This window comes from Nannospalax galili, unplaced genomic scaffold, assembly GCF_000622305.1.
Source record: "Nannospalax galili isolate Female #2095 unplaced genomic scaffold, S.galili_v1.0 scaffold686, whole genome shotgun sequence".
Classification (NCBI taxonomy): Eukaryota; Metazoa; Chordata; class Mammalia; order Rodentia; family Spalacidae; genus Nannospalax; species Nannospalax galili.
In genome coordinates, this window is record NW_008355472.1 from 1,885,442 (window position 1) to 1,900,236 (window position 14,795).

Below are 14,795 nucleotides of genomic sequence, written 5' to 3' on the forward strand. Positions count from 1 at the left end.
GACAAGAAGACTTCCAGGATTGCTTAGCACATGTGAAATGTGCTAGAGTTGTCAGAACTTTTCAACCAGACAAAGAAAGCCACCAAACCCCCCCTAACTTGGAAGGAAAATTTTGTACCTATCATTCCAAGCAAAGTGTTGGCTGCCCAAATACATTCTAATAAGCAGATTTTAAGCATGTACAAGAGCAATTGTTGATACCATCTCTGTTGCAAAGAGTTTAAAAGTTTCTCGAAGCTTTATTTTTAAGCTTGGATTACCCTGGTTTATTATTAGACGCACAGCCCTGTTGATTCATACATGCCTTCATCACTCTCATTATTTTGAATCAGAAAAGATGGTGAAACTTCAAAACGGAATTCTAAAAATGATGAACCAGTTAGGGTTTGCTCAGAGACCAGGCTAGAGTGGCCACCTGCCCATCCCATAGCTCTTATGAGTATGATATAACGTGAAAGATGAAGACCAGGGCTTTTCCCATATCCTCTGTCTGGGAGAGGTATTATAGCTTGGATACAAAATGCACCCCAAAGGCTAGTGTGTTTGAACTTGGTTCCCTACCTGGTGGTGTCTTTTTTGAAGGCTGTGGAACCTTTAGGAGTTGGTAGGGGCAGTTAAAGGAAGTGGGTAGCCTTGAGGTTTATAGCTCAGCACCAGTTCCTGCCCACTCTGTTTCTTGATCTGCAGGCATAAGCAAGCAGTCTCATGCTTTTCCTGCCCCAGACCTAGCCACCCCCTTCACTATTCCCTTTACTACCTGATAGACTGTACTCTCAAACTGTGAGCCAAAATAAATCTTTCTTCTCTTAAGTTGCTTCTTGTCAGATAGTTGGTCACAAGAAAAGTAACTAATTCAGAAAACTGGTTGTTGTGATTAAACCTGACCATGTGGCTTATCGTTTTAGGGACTGGTTTGTGAGAAGAATTTGAAAGAGTTTGGAGATGTAGGCAAAAGAATCCCTAGGATGGTGTAAACAAAGCTTAATGAGGTCTGGTGAGCACGTGGAAGGCGAGAAAGCTGATAGAGAAGCAGGCAGTGAAGGCTGTTCTCACGGACTTCAGAGGGGAACAGGACTCTGATGGAAATCCGACTTGAGGCCATTCATGTTATAGTCTCACAAAGCATCTGGTCACATTGTGCTTATGCCCTGAAAAACTGGCTGAAGATGAGCTTAAACTAATGGACTAAGTTGGTTGGTGGAGGAAATTTTAAGACAGTATAACATCTAGGCTATGGTATGGTTACTGATAACTGCCCTTAGGTTTAAAGTGTTAAAAAACAGAAAGATATGAAAAAAATGTGCATTTTGGTCAGGAAAGTTGCCTGGGTGAGTTTAAAGTTGTTAAATATGGACTGAAGAGATTGCTCAGTGGTTAAGAGCACTTGCAGAGGACCGGGGTTTGATTCCCAGTACTCACATGGTAGTTAACAACCATCCGTAACTCCAGTTCCAGGGGAATCCAACAGTCTCTGATGACCTCCATAGGAATTGCCTGACATGGGTGTACCTACATACATGCAGGCACTACACTCATATACACAAAATAAAAAATAATATAACAAAAAAAGACCAAAAAAAAAAAAAAGAAAGAAAAAAACAAGGAAAGGGGCTGGGGATTTAGCTCAGTGGTAGAGTGCTTGCCTAGCAAGCACAAGGCCCTGGGTTCGGTTCTCAGCTCTGAAAAAAATAAAACTAAATAAAATATTTAAAGTTGACATCACTAAGCCTCAGACGCTAGAATGGAAGGTTTGGTGTTTGCGCTGTGTGCTGGATAGCTTCAGTTGTCAACTTGACATACCTGGGAAGGGGAACCTCAATTGGAGGGATTTCCTCCATCTGATTGGCCTGTGGGAATATCTGCGAGCCATTTTCTTGATTATTGAGTGAAGTGGGAGGGCCCAGCCCACCATGGATGGTGCCACCCCTGGACAGGTGGTCCTGGGTTGTATAAGAAAGCAGACTGAGCACAACAGAGGAAGAAACTAGCAACCAGTATTCCTTCATGATCGCTTGTTCCGCTTCTGCCTCTAGGTTCCTGTCTTGAGTTCCTACCCTGACTTCCTTCAAAGATGGACTGTGCCTTGGAAGAGCAAGAAAAAAATAAACCCTTCCCTCCTCAAGTTGGTTTTGGCCAGTAGTTTATCACAGCAATAGAGATGCAAACCAAAACAGAAATTGGTACCAGAAATGGGGTATTGCCGTAATGGACCCGAACACATGTGTCTGGGGGGATTGTGAATGTTTTTGGAGATTTGAACTGGAAAAGTGCTTGGAGCTCAGTGAGCTGTTCTGTATGAATTTGGAAGATAATGCTGAAAGGGGTATAGATGATAGGAGGCCTGGCTTGTGGAGATTCAAAGGGAAACAACAACTCTATCAGGGCTGTTTGTGTGATATATTTGGAATTAAGAATTTTTGGAAGTGAAATCTTTTGTGCTTTACTGGGATAATTGGTGCTGGTCAGCTGGGGCTGAAAAATCTGCAGTGAGTAATGATCAGCATCATTGAATGAAATCTTCTGAGAAGTATTTTCTCAGGGTCAGCACACAGAAGCTGTGGTCCAGAGGGTACCAAGGCTGCACATCACACTGGCAGCAGAACTTGGCAATATGTAAGAGTCTCGCAGGTGGCCCTGGTGTTAAAGGTGTGAAGGAGTTGTGGGGCAAATCTGAGGCTTTGTACCGTGAGAGGCCAGGAAAGGCCGCTAGTGAAGGTGGAGCCTCAGTTACTGTGAAGACCCCTAGGATTGAAGGGGTCATGGAGAGGAGCTGAGGCTTAGCACCCTGCGAGGGAAGGAGAGGCCTTTGGTGAAGTTGCAGCGTCAGTTGCAATGGAGATCCCAGCATGATGGAGATGTCAGGATTATGAGATGACTGCTAAGGGCAGCAGCAGGTGTAGAGTGGAGCCAGCCAGAGCCTATGAGACAAGCTGTATGTGCTGTAGATGGCAGAGCCAGAGAAATGAAACTGCCCAAGCCCTTTGGAGCCCAGAATATTGTGAGTGAATCCCAGATGTCAGATATTGAGTTACATGGCTGGGCTTTGGTTTTGCTCAAGTGTGCCTGGATCATCCCTCTTAAAATAAGGTGATATGTAACTTGTTTTGGATTTTACAGGAGTCCACAATTAAGAGACTTTTAAAAGAGATTTTGAGTTTCTAAAGTATCACAATTTTTAAGGACTGTGTGACTTTTAAAGTTGCATTATGTAACATGAGGTCTTGGGCACAAGAAATGGAAAGGTTATGATTTAATATTGATGTGTTTGTGTGTCAGGTTGACAAGAGGTCAGTTGTGCTGGATAGCTTTAGTGTCAACCTGATACACCTGGGAAGGGGGAACCTCAATTGGGGAATTTTCTCCATCTGATTGACCTGTGGGACTATCTGTGAGGCATTTTCTTGATTCTTGAGCGATGTGGGAAGGTCCAGCCCACAATGGGTGGTACCACTCCTGGGCAGGTGGTCCTCAGTTGTGTAAGAAAGCAGGCTGAGCACAATCCAGAGAAGCAAGCCAGTCAGCAGCATTCTGTGATCTCTTGCTTGATTTCTGCTTCTAGGTTCCTGCCTTGAGTTCCTACCCTGATGTCCCTCAGAGATGGGCTGTGCCTTCAAAGAACAAGATGAAATAAACCCTTTTCTCCTCTCGTTGGTTTTGGCCAGTGTTTTATCACAGCAGTAGAGATGCAAACCAAAACACCCTGCTTGGTTTTAGCCTTGTTTGGGTTTTATTTTTCTTCCTTGCTATATCCCTAGTCCTCCTTTATGAAATAGGAATTGTATTAGTTACTTTGCTCATTGCTGTGGCAAAATATCTGACAAAAGCAACTTCAGGAAGGAAGGAGGGATTCCTTTTGGCTCACGGTTTTAGGGTGGATTCCATCATGGCAGGGGAAGCAGAAATACGAAGCAGATAGTCATGTTACAGTCAGGAAGCAGAGTGAGCACACTTTCTCTTTTCATTCAGGCGGACATTCCCGCTCATGAGATGGTATTGCCCGCATTCAGGGTGAGCCTGCCTTCCCCGGTTAAACCATTATGGGAACACCCTCGTAAACATACCCAGAGATGTGTTCCCATAGTAATTATAGATCCAGTCTGGTTGACAGTAAATATTAAGCATCACAGGAATGTTTACTCTCTACCATTGTATACTGGAAGGATGTGACTTTTATTTTACAGAGGCTCACAGTTAAGAGACTGCTTTGTATCTCAGAAGAGACTTTGGACTTTCGGGCAGTATTGTAACTGTAACTATGGGAACTGTTGAAGCCAGACTGAATGCATTTTGCATTATGAAATACAAACATGAACCAGTGGGGGCCAGGGGTAGAATGTTGTCATTTGGATACAAAATGTCTCCCCAGAGGCTCATGTGTTTGAACACTTGGTCCCCAATTGGCAGTGTGTTTTGGGAGGTGTGTTCAAATATCTGAGCCTATGAGGGTATTTTTCATTCAAATCAACACACTCTCTTGAGTTGCTTCTTGTCAGGTATTTGGTTGTAACAATGAGAAAAGTAACTGATATAGGAGGCTTATGAGATACAGGAAGCTTATGCTAATTCTAGCCACTCCCCTTTGGCCACTCCCTAGTGGAGGCCAGATAATGCTGTAACTGTCATTGACTCTAACAAGGTGCATCAAATTACCAACTGACCACCATAGACAGAACAATGGTAAAAGCTGTTGACTAAGATCATATGGAAGACATCAATGGAATGTCATTGGAAAGAACTTATCAAACCTGGCCAAGTTCTAAAATGGAGGACAGATTGAGAACAGAGTCAATAGATTTATGAGGAGAATTGGCTCACCCAATCATGGAGGCCAAGAAGTCCCATGATCTCCTGTCTGTGAGCTAAAAACCTGGGAGAGAGTATGATGAAATTCAGTCTGAGTTGAAGACCGGACGGTGATGGGAGTTAATGGTATAGCTCCCAGTGTGAAGTCAAAGGCCTGAGAGCCAGGGGTAGGGGCTAGAATAAGTCCGTGAGTCTGAAAGCCAAGAATAAGGATGTCTGAGGTCCCAGGACAGGAGGAGGTAGGTATCCCAGCAGGAGGAAAGATGGAGACTTCCTCCTTAATGTTCGCCCATAGTGATGAGGGTAGATGTTTCCTGTTTATCTACTGATGTGTATGCTCATCTCTTCTGGACACCCCCTCACAGGCACTTCTGGAAATAATGCCTTGCCTGCTAGCTGCACATTCCTTAGGTTTAACAGCTAAACTTAGTCATTATACAGTTTCTAAGACTTTCAGTTGTAAGGACTGTGTTTTGACTGTAAGAAGGTATACCCATTTCACAACTTGCTATGAATCTGTTTTTCTCTTGCTTCTCCTTTAAGACCAGAGCCAGTAAACAGCTTCCAGGAACCTCCTGCTGCGGCTGGATGGCTTTTTACTGCCCCACCCTCATGGTCAGTGGAATCTCTAAGGAAGAAGTTTGACTCTTCCTTCAGTCATACCCCAAAATCAGTTCCAGGAGGTCAGCGATTCATATTTGGCAAAACTTTCAATAAAGGCGTCTAAGGGAAAGATTTTTTAAGTAGGACAAAGCAAACACCATAAAAGAAAATGTGTTTGTTACTTACATTTGATCTTAGATAAAAGGCTGAGAAGTGATTGGAATTTCAATATTATGACAAAATATCCAAGAAAAGGACTTAGAGGAGGATCTGTCTGGGCCCACAGGTTCAGAAGTTTCTATCTGTTGCTTTGGGCTTGAGGTGAGGCAGAGCATCTCAGTGGTAGGAGCACCAGACTGGTGTGGCAGCAGAGGAAGAGGCAGAGAATAGCCTGGGATAAGACACAGCACCCAAGGACACGCCCCCAGTGACCTACTTTCTCCAACTAAGCCCTACTTCCAAGTTTCCATTGTTTTCCCCCAAAACCATCAGATTATAAACCCATCAGTGGAATAATCCATTGATTAGATCAGAAACTTCATGGTCCAATCATCTCTTAGCTGAGGTCCAAGTCTTTAACACATGAGCTATTGTAGGGAAACTTCATATCTAAACCATAAGAGAAAGCATTAAATTAGACCTTTGTGATGGTTTGTATCAGTTGTCAACATGGCGGGGTCTAGAATCACCTAGGAAGGGAGCCTTAAGGAAGGATTGTCTAGAGTAGGTTGGCCTGGGGGTGTGCCTATGAGGTATTTTTAGTTGGGTTATTGGGGTGGGAAGACCCACTCTAAATGTGGACAGTGCTATTTCATGGGCTGGCTCCAGGACTGAAGGAGGGAGAGAGGGAGCCGAGCACACATATTCGTTTCTCTCTGCTTCTTAACTGTGGGCAAAGTTGCTAGCTGTCTGGAGCTCCTGCTGCTGTGACTTCTTCACACTGATGGACCATAATCTGGAACTGTGAGACAGAGTTCTCTCCTAAGTTGCTCTTGTCATGGTATTTTATCACAGCAACAGAAAAGAAACTAAAACAATCACATTAAAATTAATCATTTATATTCTATTTAAAACACAGCATTAAAAGAGTGGGAAAGGAAGCTAGAGAATAGAGGCAAGGCCCACAGCCAGACAGGGTTCCCTTAAGAATAGAAAGAATCCTGCATATTAATAAGGGAATACAGAGGACCCAGTAGAAAAATGGGCAGGTGATAGGAATGGCAGCTCACCAATAACTAATAAACACAAGGACATGTAATCGACTTCAGTGGACATGGGTGTACAAATCAAAACCAGGATGAGATACTTATTGGAATGGCCAAGTTAAAAAAAAATCAGCAAGACCAAGTTTCAATGACCAAATGGAGCAATAGGATCCTTGCATATTAAAAAAATTTTTTTACATGTTTTCGAGGGGTGTATCAAGCAATAGAACCACTTGGAGAATTGTTTGACTCTTCTCAAGTTATATGTACAATAGACCTTCTGTATATAATGGGTTCTGCATCCATAGGCTCAAGAAAAATTTGCATCTGGGGGCTCAAGAGACGGCTAAGGGGTTAAAATCACTTACTGCTCTTGAAGAGGACAAGAGTTTGGGTCCCAATACCTGCTTAGGGAGGCTCAGAACCACCTGTAATTCCACTTCTTGGGGATCTAATGCCTTCTTCTGGCCTCTGTGGGGACCCGCACATATCTTTCCCACACATAGAATTAAAAATAACAAAAATAAATCTCTAAATATTTGCACTTGTACAGAACATATACAGACTTTTTTCCTGTCATTATCCCCTGAATAAGTAAAGCACAAGTACTTGCACAGCACTTACAATTGAATTAGGAATTACAAATAATCTAGAAATTACTTAATTCAAGAGGATGCACACAGATTATACACACATACTACACAATTTAGTGTAGGGCAGAGCTTTTGAAACTTTTTCCACTCATGATACCTTTTTGCCCAAGAAATTTTTACTTGACTTTGGTATATAAGTAGCAAAATAGATATACAAGTCAAACATTTACTGCTAACAAAAAAATAAAGAAATTTATTTAAAAAACATGTTTGGTATATATATTTACCATTTATTAAAGATTAAAGCAAATTTGCCTACTAATGAGAAGGATGTTCTTGTTTGTCTAACGTAATACAGTCCAAAGATATACTAATCTGATATTTGCGTGCATGAAGGACCAGAGGAAAACATTAAAGTCTTTGCTTTCCATATTTAAACCATTATGTTTCTATAGAAGCAGAAAACTTTGCACGCATAGTGAAAGCACAGCAATTCATAGCGTACAGTGGTCTTGCCAAGGTGTTTCAGGCAGCAACCATTGTCATTGTGTGGCACGATGGTATGCACACTAGGAACTGTGCACGCAGTGCCAAAACCACAGCTGCAGTGAAGTCTTATGACACAACATGGGTGAGCACTGCCAGTGACACTTTGAATTTATTACTTGTTTAGTTTTGAATTAATTTTTGGTCATGGCATGTTCAGGAACTTTTTGCTGTTGCTGAATTTTTTATGACCCCCACATTCAGTTACATAGGCCCAAACATATGTGGTCACGACTCATAGTTTACGAAGTTTTTAATTATAAGGGACTTGAGCATCTGCAGGTTTGGATACCCATGAATGTCTGGGGATCGATCACCCACAGGTACATACCAATGGGGGAATATAAATAATAAGTCCTCAGTAATTCCTCCTCTGGACACATAACACAATGAGTGATATGTACAACAGTGTGTAACATGTGTACAGTATACACAACAATCTTTACAGCAGCATTATTCCTAATAGCTAGAACTTAGAAAGAACAAAATGCCCATTAACAAGAGAATGGGCAAATGAATTGTTCTACAGTCACACAATGGAACACAACAGAGAAATGAAAACGGATAAAGTATGGCTACATGCAACAGTGCAAATGAGTTTCACAAAGGGAGTTCTGAGCTAAGACACAAGAGAATACATTTCATACAATCCCATTTATATAAATCAGGAAAAGTGAATTGGTATTGGGATTAGGTGGTGCTTACTCAGAGAAGAAACGGCTGGGGACAGGCACAGGCATTTCTATGTCACTGGTGTGCTTCTCTTTCTTTTTCAGGGCACTGATTATACAGTGTGATCATTGTGTGAAATCATCAAGTGGTGTACATTTGATTTGTACTCTTCTCTGTGTAAATACTATAGTTTAAAAGAAACATTGGGGGCTGGAGAGATGGCTCAGCAGTTGAGAGCGCTGGCTGTTCTTTCAGAAGACCTGGGTTCGAATCCCAGCACCCACATGGTGGCTAACAGCCATCTGTAACTCCAGTTCCAGGGGATTCATTGCCCTCTTCTGTCCTCTGAGGGCACTGCACAACATGGGTACACTTGCATACATGCAGGCATAACACTCATACACATAAAATAAAAATAAATAAAAAAGAAACATCAAAGAATAATGCAGTCTCCCTGCCCTCCTCCTATTGCCCTGAGGAACTCCAGATCTATCTCTTTGAAGCTGGAACCTAGGAACATCTTCTAAGGAGACAATTCAATCTATTCAGCAAGGATTTCCTATGAATCTACTACATGGCAGGTTTTGTTCTAAGTACATGGATCTATCAGTGGAGTGGCATATAGACACTTATGCTCTTGTGGAGCTCAGATGCTAAAGTTTGGGGACTGACAGCAATATACAAACAAACATACTAAGCAGATGCTTGTACGGTGTGCTTGAGGCAGTAGTAAATGACAAGAGGACTTAGAGGACAGGGAGGAACAGAGATGTGGAGAGCACAAGTTGCATGTGAAACAGAGTAAAGAACATGCAAAATATTTGGATTGCTAAGGAGGACAGTGTGTAGGAGAGGAGACAATTACAACTGTGCAGTGAAATGTCTCACTGGGAAATAAAGACCTGAAGTAAGCCATGTATGTATCTAGGGGGAAGGAAGCCCTGGGCAGCATAGCACAGGACCAGAGTCCTAGCTCGGGTGGGCTGGGCTGGCTGAGAATTATAAGGAGGTCAGTGTGGATGGAGCAGAGTGAGAAATTTGGAAGGTCATAGACGAGATCAGAATGCCTATGAAGTGCCAAATTGGATACCCTATTTTTAGGGCATTGTATGGACTCTGGCTTTTAGCCATTCAAGGAACTTAGCAGAGGAATTGTATATTGTATCATCAGTCTAGTGGGTAATAGAATCAGGGCGATCTGTTAAGGAGGTTGTATTAGTTGGAGTTCTGGGAAGAAAATAGAAACTACTTCAGGTAGCTCAAACAGAAACTGACCCAATACAAAGAATTAGAGTCCTACAAAATTGTTGGAAGAGCTAGAGGAGCAGAAGTCAGAAGTTGCCACTGACTTTGGACTTCAAAGCTACACAGCTGTAATTTGAAACCCAATTATTAAAAAGCTATTTCAAAGAGCAAAATTAGAACAATTTAATGATCTTAATTGGCTTTATTTTTAATTCTAGAATCAGGCCATTTTTCATTAAAAAAAAAAAAAAGAAGCTAAACCCCGCCCCCAAAACCCCATAAACAAGTGAATTGATTCTTTCAAAATTATATTCCATGTAAGGCAGTGATGGGGAAATAGTACAACAGCAAAAAAAAAAAAACAACAAAAAACTGATCAGGGGGCTGGAGAGATGGCGTAGTGGTTAAGAGTACATACTGCTTTTGCAGAGGACCTGAGTTTGGTTCATATCACCCGTCAGGAGTCTCACAGCCACTAATAACTCCCAGCCACTAATAACTCCAACTTCAGGGATCTGATGCCCTCTTCTGGTCTCCAGTGGCACTGCACACAAGAGCACAAGCCCACACACAGACACACACACACATACCCATAATTAAAAAGAAAGATAAATCTGTTTTAAAAAGAAGGACTTTCATTCTCAATGCTAGTTGCAATGTTTGGGAACTTTGGCTGTGAGATCTTTAATCTGACTTCTCAGAAGGTCAGATAAACTTAGTTTTGGCCTGTTGAGGACAAGGGTAAGAGTCTACCAATGCAATGACCTCCCGATATTTTTTATTTCACAGCTGACTGTACTCTGCAATCACTGCTATACCCATAGTCACCAAGGAGGGAACTTACCTAAGTTTCTGGAGTATGTTCACCTCTTTTTTCCTCAGAGAAATTTCTTTGGGGAATCACTTGATGGTTGCTATATGTTACTAGAAATTTTGGAGTGTCCTGCCAGAGTCATCACATATTGGGGAGATCAGGGTCCCTTCTTGGGGTTCTTAATCTCATTAATTAAAGAATTTAAGAGCAGACTCAAAAGGAACTTGAAGACAATTTTATTAGAGTTTAAAAGAAAAATCCCAGAGCATGCAACGTGTACGTCTCAGAAGCTACCTAGAGGAGGAAGATGGAGAGGAGAGAGAAAAAAAGCCATGTTATCTGAGTTAAGGCAGCATGGAGGTCATCCACATGGTGAACAAACAGCCACACAGCAGCGAGGGGAGCTTTAGAGAAAGAGTAATGTAGCCCAAAGTACCAGAGAGCATAATTGCTCTAGCCAGCATGGAGACAAGGGAGGAGAAAGGAATAAAAGGTGGGCAGTCCCAGCAGAACCTCATAAAGTCAAGTCAACTCCAGGTGCTGGGAGCCAAAAATATGGTTTTAAAGCAACCGACTTAACAGCCTGATCAGCTAAGCAAATTTTCCTGTGCTATTAGATCCAGGGAAGTACATAATAGCCACCTGTTTTAGCATAAGCACAACTTCCAATATCACTTAAGGATGCTTTGCATCCTTATTACTAGAGCTAAAAGTTCTCACTGTCCATATGGTCCCATGAGGGTGGATAGTTGTGAAGGCATACTTGGAGTCAGAATAAATATTAACTCTTCCAGTTTGAAAGTGTGAGAGCCTAGGTGAAGAATATTGGTTCAACCTTTTTGGTGAACATGTCTTCCAGGAAGGAGTTGGACTTAATGATCTTTTCAGAGTCACAGTTGCATAACCAGTGTGTTAGACTTCTTTGTCTCTGAGGCAAACACCCGAGAGAAACAGTTTAAAAGGAGGAAGGGCTTATTTGGGATTTTGGATTCAGTCCATGGTTATATGGCTGTATTGTTTTGGACTGGAGATGAGGCAAGATATCAAGATGTGGGGGCCACAGTAGATCAAAGCATCGCACATCATGGAAGGTGGGAGGAAAGAGAGAGAGGAAGAGGGAGAGGGAGAGAGAGAACAAGAGGGACATCCTCAACATCCTATTTACTGTAACTAGGCCCCATGCCCTATCTATTAACAGTCCCAGCTCCCCAGTAATGCTATGAAATAATAAATACGTCAATAGATTAATCTGTTGATGAAGTCAGGGTCTTCATGATCCCATCACCTCCCTAAAGCCTACCTCTACACATTGCTGCATTGGCAACCAAGTCAACACATGAGCCTTTTGGGGGACACTGCATATCCAAACCATAACAGGCAGCATGACATTTTCCACTATCCGTAAAGCTGCTTCTGTCCATGAAGAGCATCTGCATAGCTGGATGGCTAGTCTATCAGGTCCAGTTGTCTGGTGGAGACAGTGTCAAGAACATCTATATAATTAAGGTGTGAGGTGAGGGCTCAGAACCTGTGGGTAGTACAGTAGCGAGGTTTAAAACTAATGTTTGGGGCTGGAGAGGTGACTCAGCAGTTAAGAACTCTGGCTGCTCTTGGAAAGGACCCAGGTTCATTTCCTAGTACCCGCATGGTGCTAACAAGCGTCTGTAACTCCAGTTCCAGGGAAATCCGACAGCCTCTCTGACCTCCGTGAACATTGCATGACATGGGTGCACTTACCCACATGCAGGCAATACATTCATATATACATAAAATAAAAATAATAAAACGTTTTTAAAAACCCTAATGTTTGTAAAGTTGTATTGGGTTATATTGTAATATAGCTTGATATTTACTTAACCTCCTGACAGCTAAACAGTATCTGCCCTTTCACTCCAATAAGGTTAAGATGTGATGCGGCACATATACAGTAGCCAGCTGTTCAAGTGTAAATTTCTAGACTTCCTTTACATTTTATTTCTTCTTTTCCTTTATGAGACATGTTCTTCTAAAACTCAGGATTGACTTAAACTCACTATGTAGTCAAGAACCACTTTGAACTCCTGATCCTTGTGCAAACTTTACCCTGTAAGTGCTGGGATCACAAGAGTATGACACCACATCCATTTTCTGGGCTTCCTTCAGCATATTGAGACTGACTGCTATAGCCCAGAGACAAGCCATCCATTGGCCATGTGAACTAGTTACTTGAGAAATAAGCTACAGGTTGAGGAATTCTTCAACTAGTTGAAAAATTCTTAACTAACTCCTTGTTGCTTGTGCATGGATAATTTAAGCAGCTTTTGAAAGTTTAGCAGTCCTAAAGCAGGACCAGACATCAGTCAGTCCTTAAGAAGTTCAAATGTGGGGCTGGAGAAATGGCTCAGCGGTTAAGAGCATTGACTGCTCTTTCAGAGGACCTGGGTTTGATTCCCAGTACCCACATGGTGGACCCAATGCTCTCTTATGACCTCCACAGGCATTACACAACACAGGTGCACTTACGTACATGCAGGCAACACACTCATACACACAAAAATAATAAAAAAAGAATTTCAAATGCAGTTTGACATTCCATTGTCCAAATGAAACACTCAAGATATATCTTAATAGTGCAAATAGGGCTTTTGCTATAAGTACAAAATTAGGTCTTCACATCCTTGAATAGCCTGCCATCCCTAGAAGCTATCATGACTGTGGTTTCTGGGGACCTGACTGTTGACAATGGCCTTTACTCCAGTCAACAACTAAACTTCATTAACTTTGCTGTAGTAGGAACCCCAAGTAAACAGCATGTTCCTTGTAAATTTATGCTTTAGAAGAAAACACCTTATATAACCACACTGGCAAGGTGCCCAAGAGTCTAAATGCTGTTCTCCCAGGCAGTTTATGACATGTACTTAAAATCAACAAGTCACCTACACACTACAGAGTAGGGCTTCTTGGCTTAATTTCAAAATTCTTAAATCTCTAGCCAATATTTGCCCAAAGATCGTGGGTGAGATTTTAAGTGCCTGGCAGAGGCACTGCCTAACAATCCTGAAGAGTAGTTTTTGATTGGAGAATCTTTTTACTCAAAGGCAAGAAGGAACCATAACTTAACTTGCGGTGGAATGCAAAAGAAGGAATCTTTTGGATTACGGACAGTGAGCCATCTATATTCTGCCAACAAAGTACTTAAAAGAGTGTAAGGATTAGTCACTGTGGGATGAACATCCTGGACAATTTCCTTAATAGCCTGTGAGTCTTAAGCAAAATTATATTCTTTAGCGATTTTTTTAACTGGCAGAATAAGGGTATCATAAGGGGACTGATAGTGCCAGATCAAGCTGCACTTTCCAGGTTTCTGAAGTGTGATTTGGACACCTCAAATGTTTCCTACCACAAAGAGCAATGCTTCGCCTGGGGAGTTGGTGTGCCTTGTTTCAAGAGGGCCTTTTAGTTTTGGATGGATTCTCATTGGCCCCCATTGCTTGGTTCAAAGGGCAATAGATTTCATGTGGTGTTGCTCACCTGTTTTTGATTTGACCTGCATCAACATCAGCTGGAGATAAAGTGCCCGTTTGGGTGGCACTTTCCTGCATTTGCTGCTTCTCTGGGAAGAAGGGAACTTGAGCATTAAGTTTGCATAGCAAATCTCTCCCTAATGATAGAAATGGACATCTTGGCACATACAGAAAAACTCAAGTTAGGGACAGATCTCCCAGGCTGGACTCTCATGGCTGTAGGAAAGCTTACTTTGGGGGCTTCTCTGATATACCTACAAATAGGAACAATTCAATTATGACTTTGGGAAAGTACTCATTAAAACTGAACATGTAGTCCCTTTACCAACCAGGATATTTATGAGTTTGTTTCCCAGTGTAAATTGTACCTGGAGTTCCTATGAGGAAATAGTGATTGGAACTTAAAAGGTCATGGGGGTCACTCAGCCTCTTTAGTCCTCAGCAAAGTAACCCTGTCATCTGATGCTTCATTAGTGAACTGGTCCATTTCGTTTGTGGATTTGGAGACATTTTCTCTTCCAATGCCCAGAGTGTTTCTTCATCTTTTGGTTAGGATCTCCAATTCTGGGTTTTGTAACCCTATGTGTTTGGTATGAAGAGAGTAGCTTATTTAACATTTTATTTTGCAATTTATTTATTTATTTATTTATTGAGAGAGAGAGAGAGAGAGAGAGAGAGAGAGAGAGAGAGACCACGTGTGGAGGTCAGAAGACAACCTCTAGGAGTCTGCCCTCTTCTGCTGTGCGAGTTCCAGGGATAAAACTCAGGCCAGATGGAAATCTTCACCTGCTGAGCCATCTTATCAACTTTG

The 14,795-nt window shown here is 42.0% G+C and overlaps 1 pseudogene; it reads left to right on the forward strand.

Moving 5' to 3' along the window:
* The first annotated feature begins 13,168 nt into the window (after positions 1-13,168).
* LOC115067630 overlaps positions 13,169-14,795 on the forward strand; it is a 3,212-nt pseudogene continuing 1,585 nt past the window's right edge.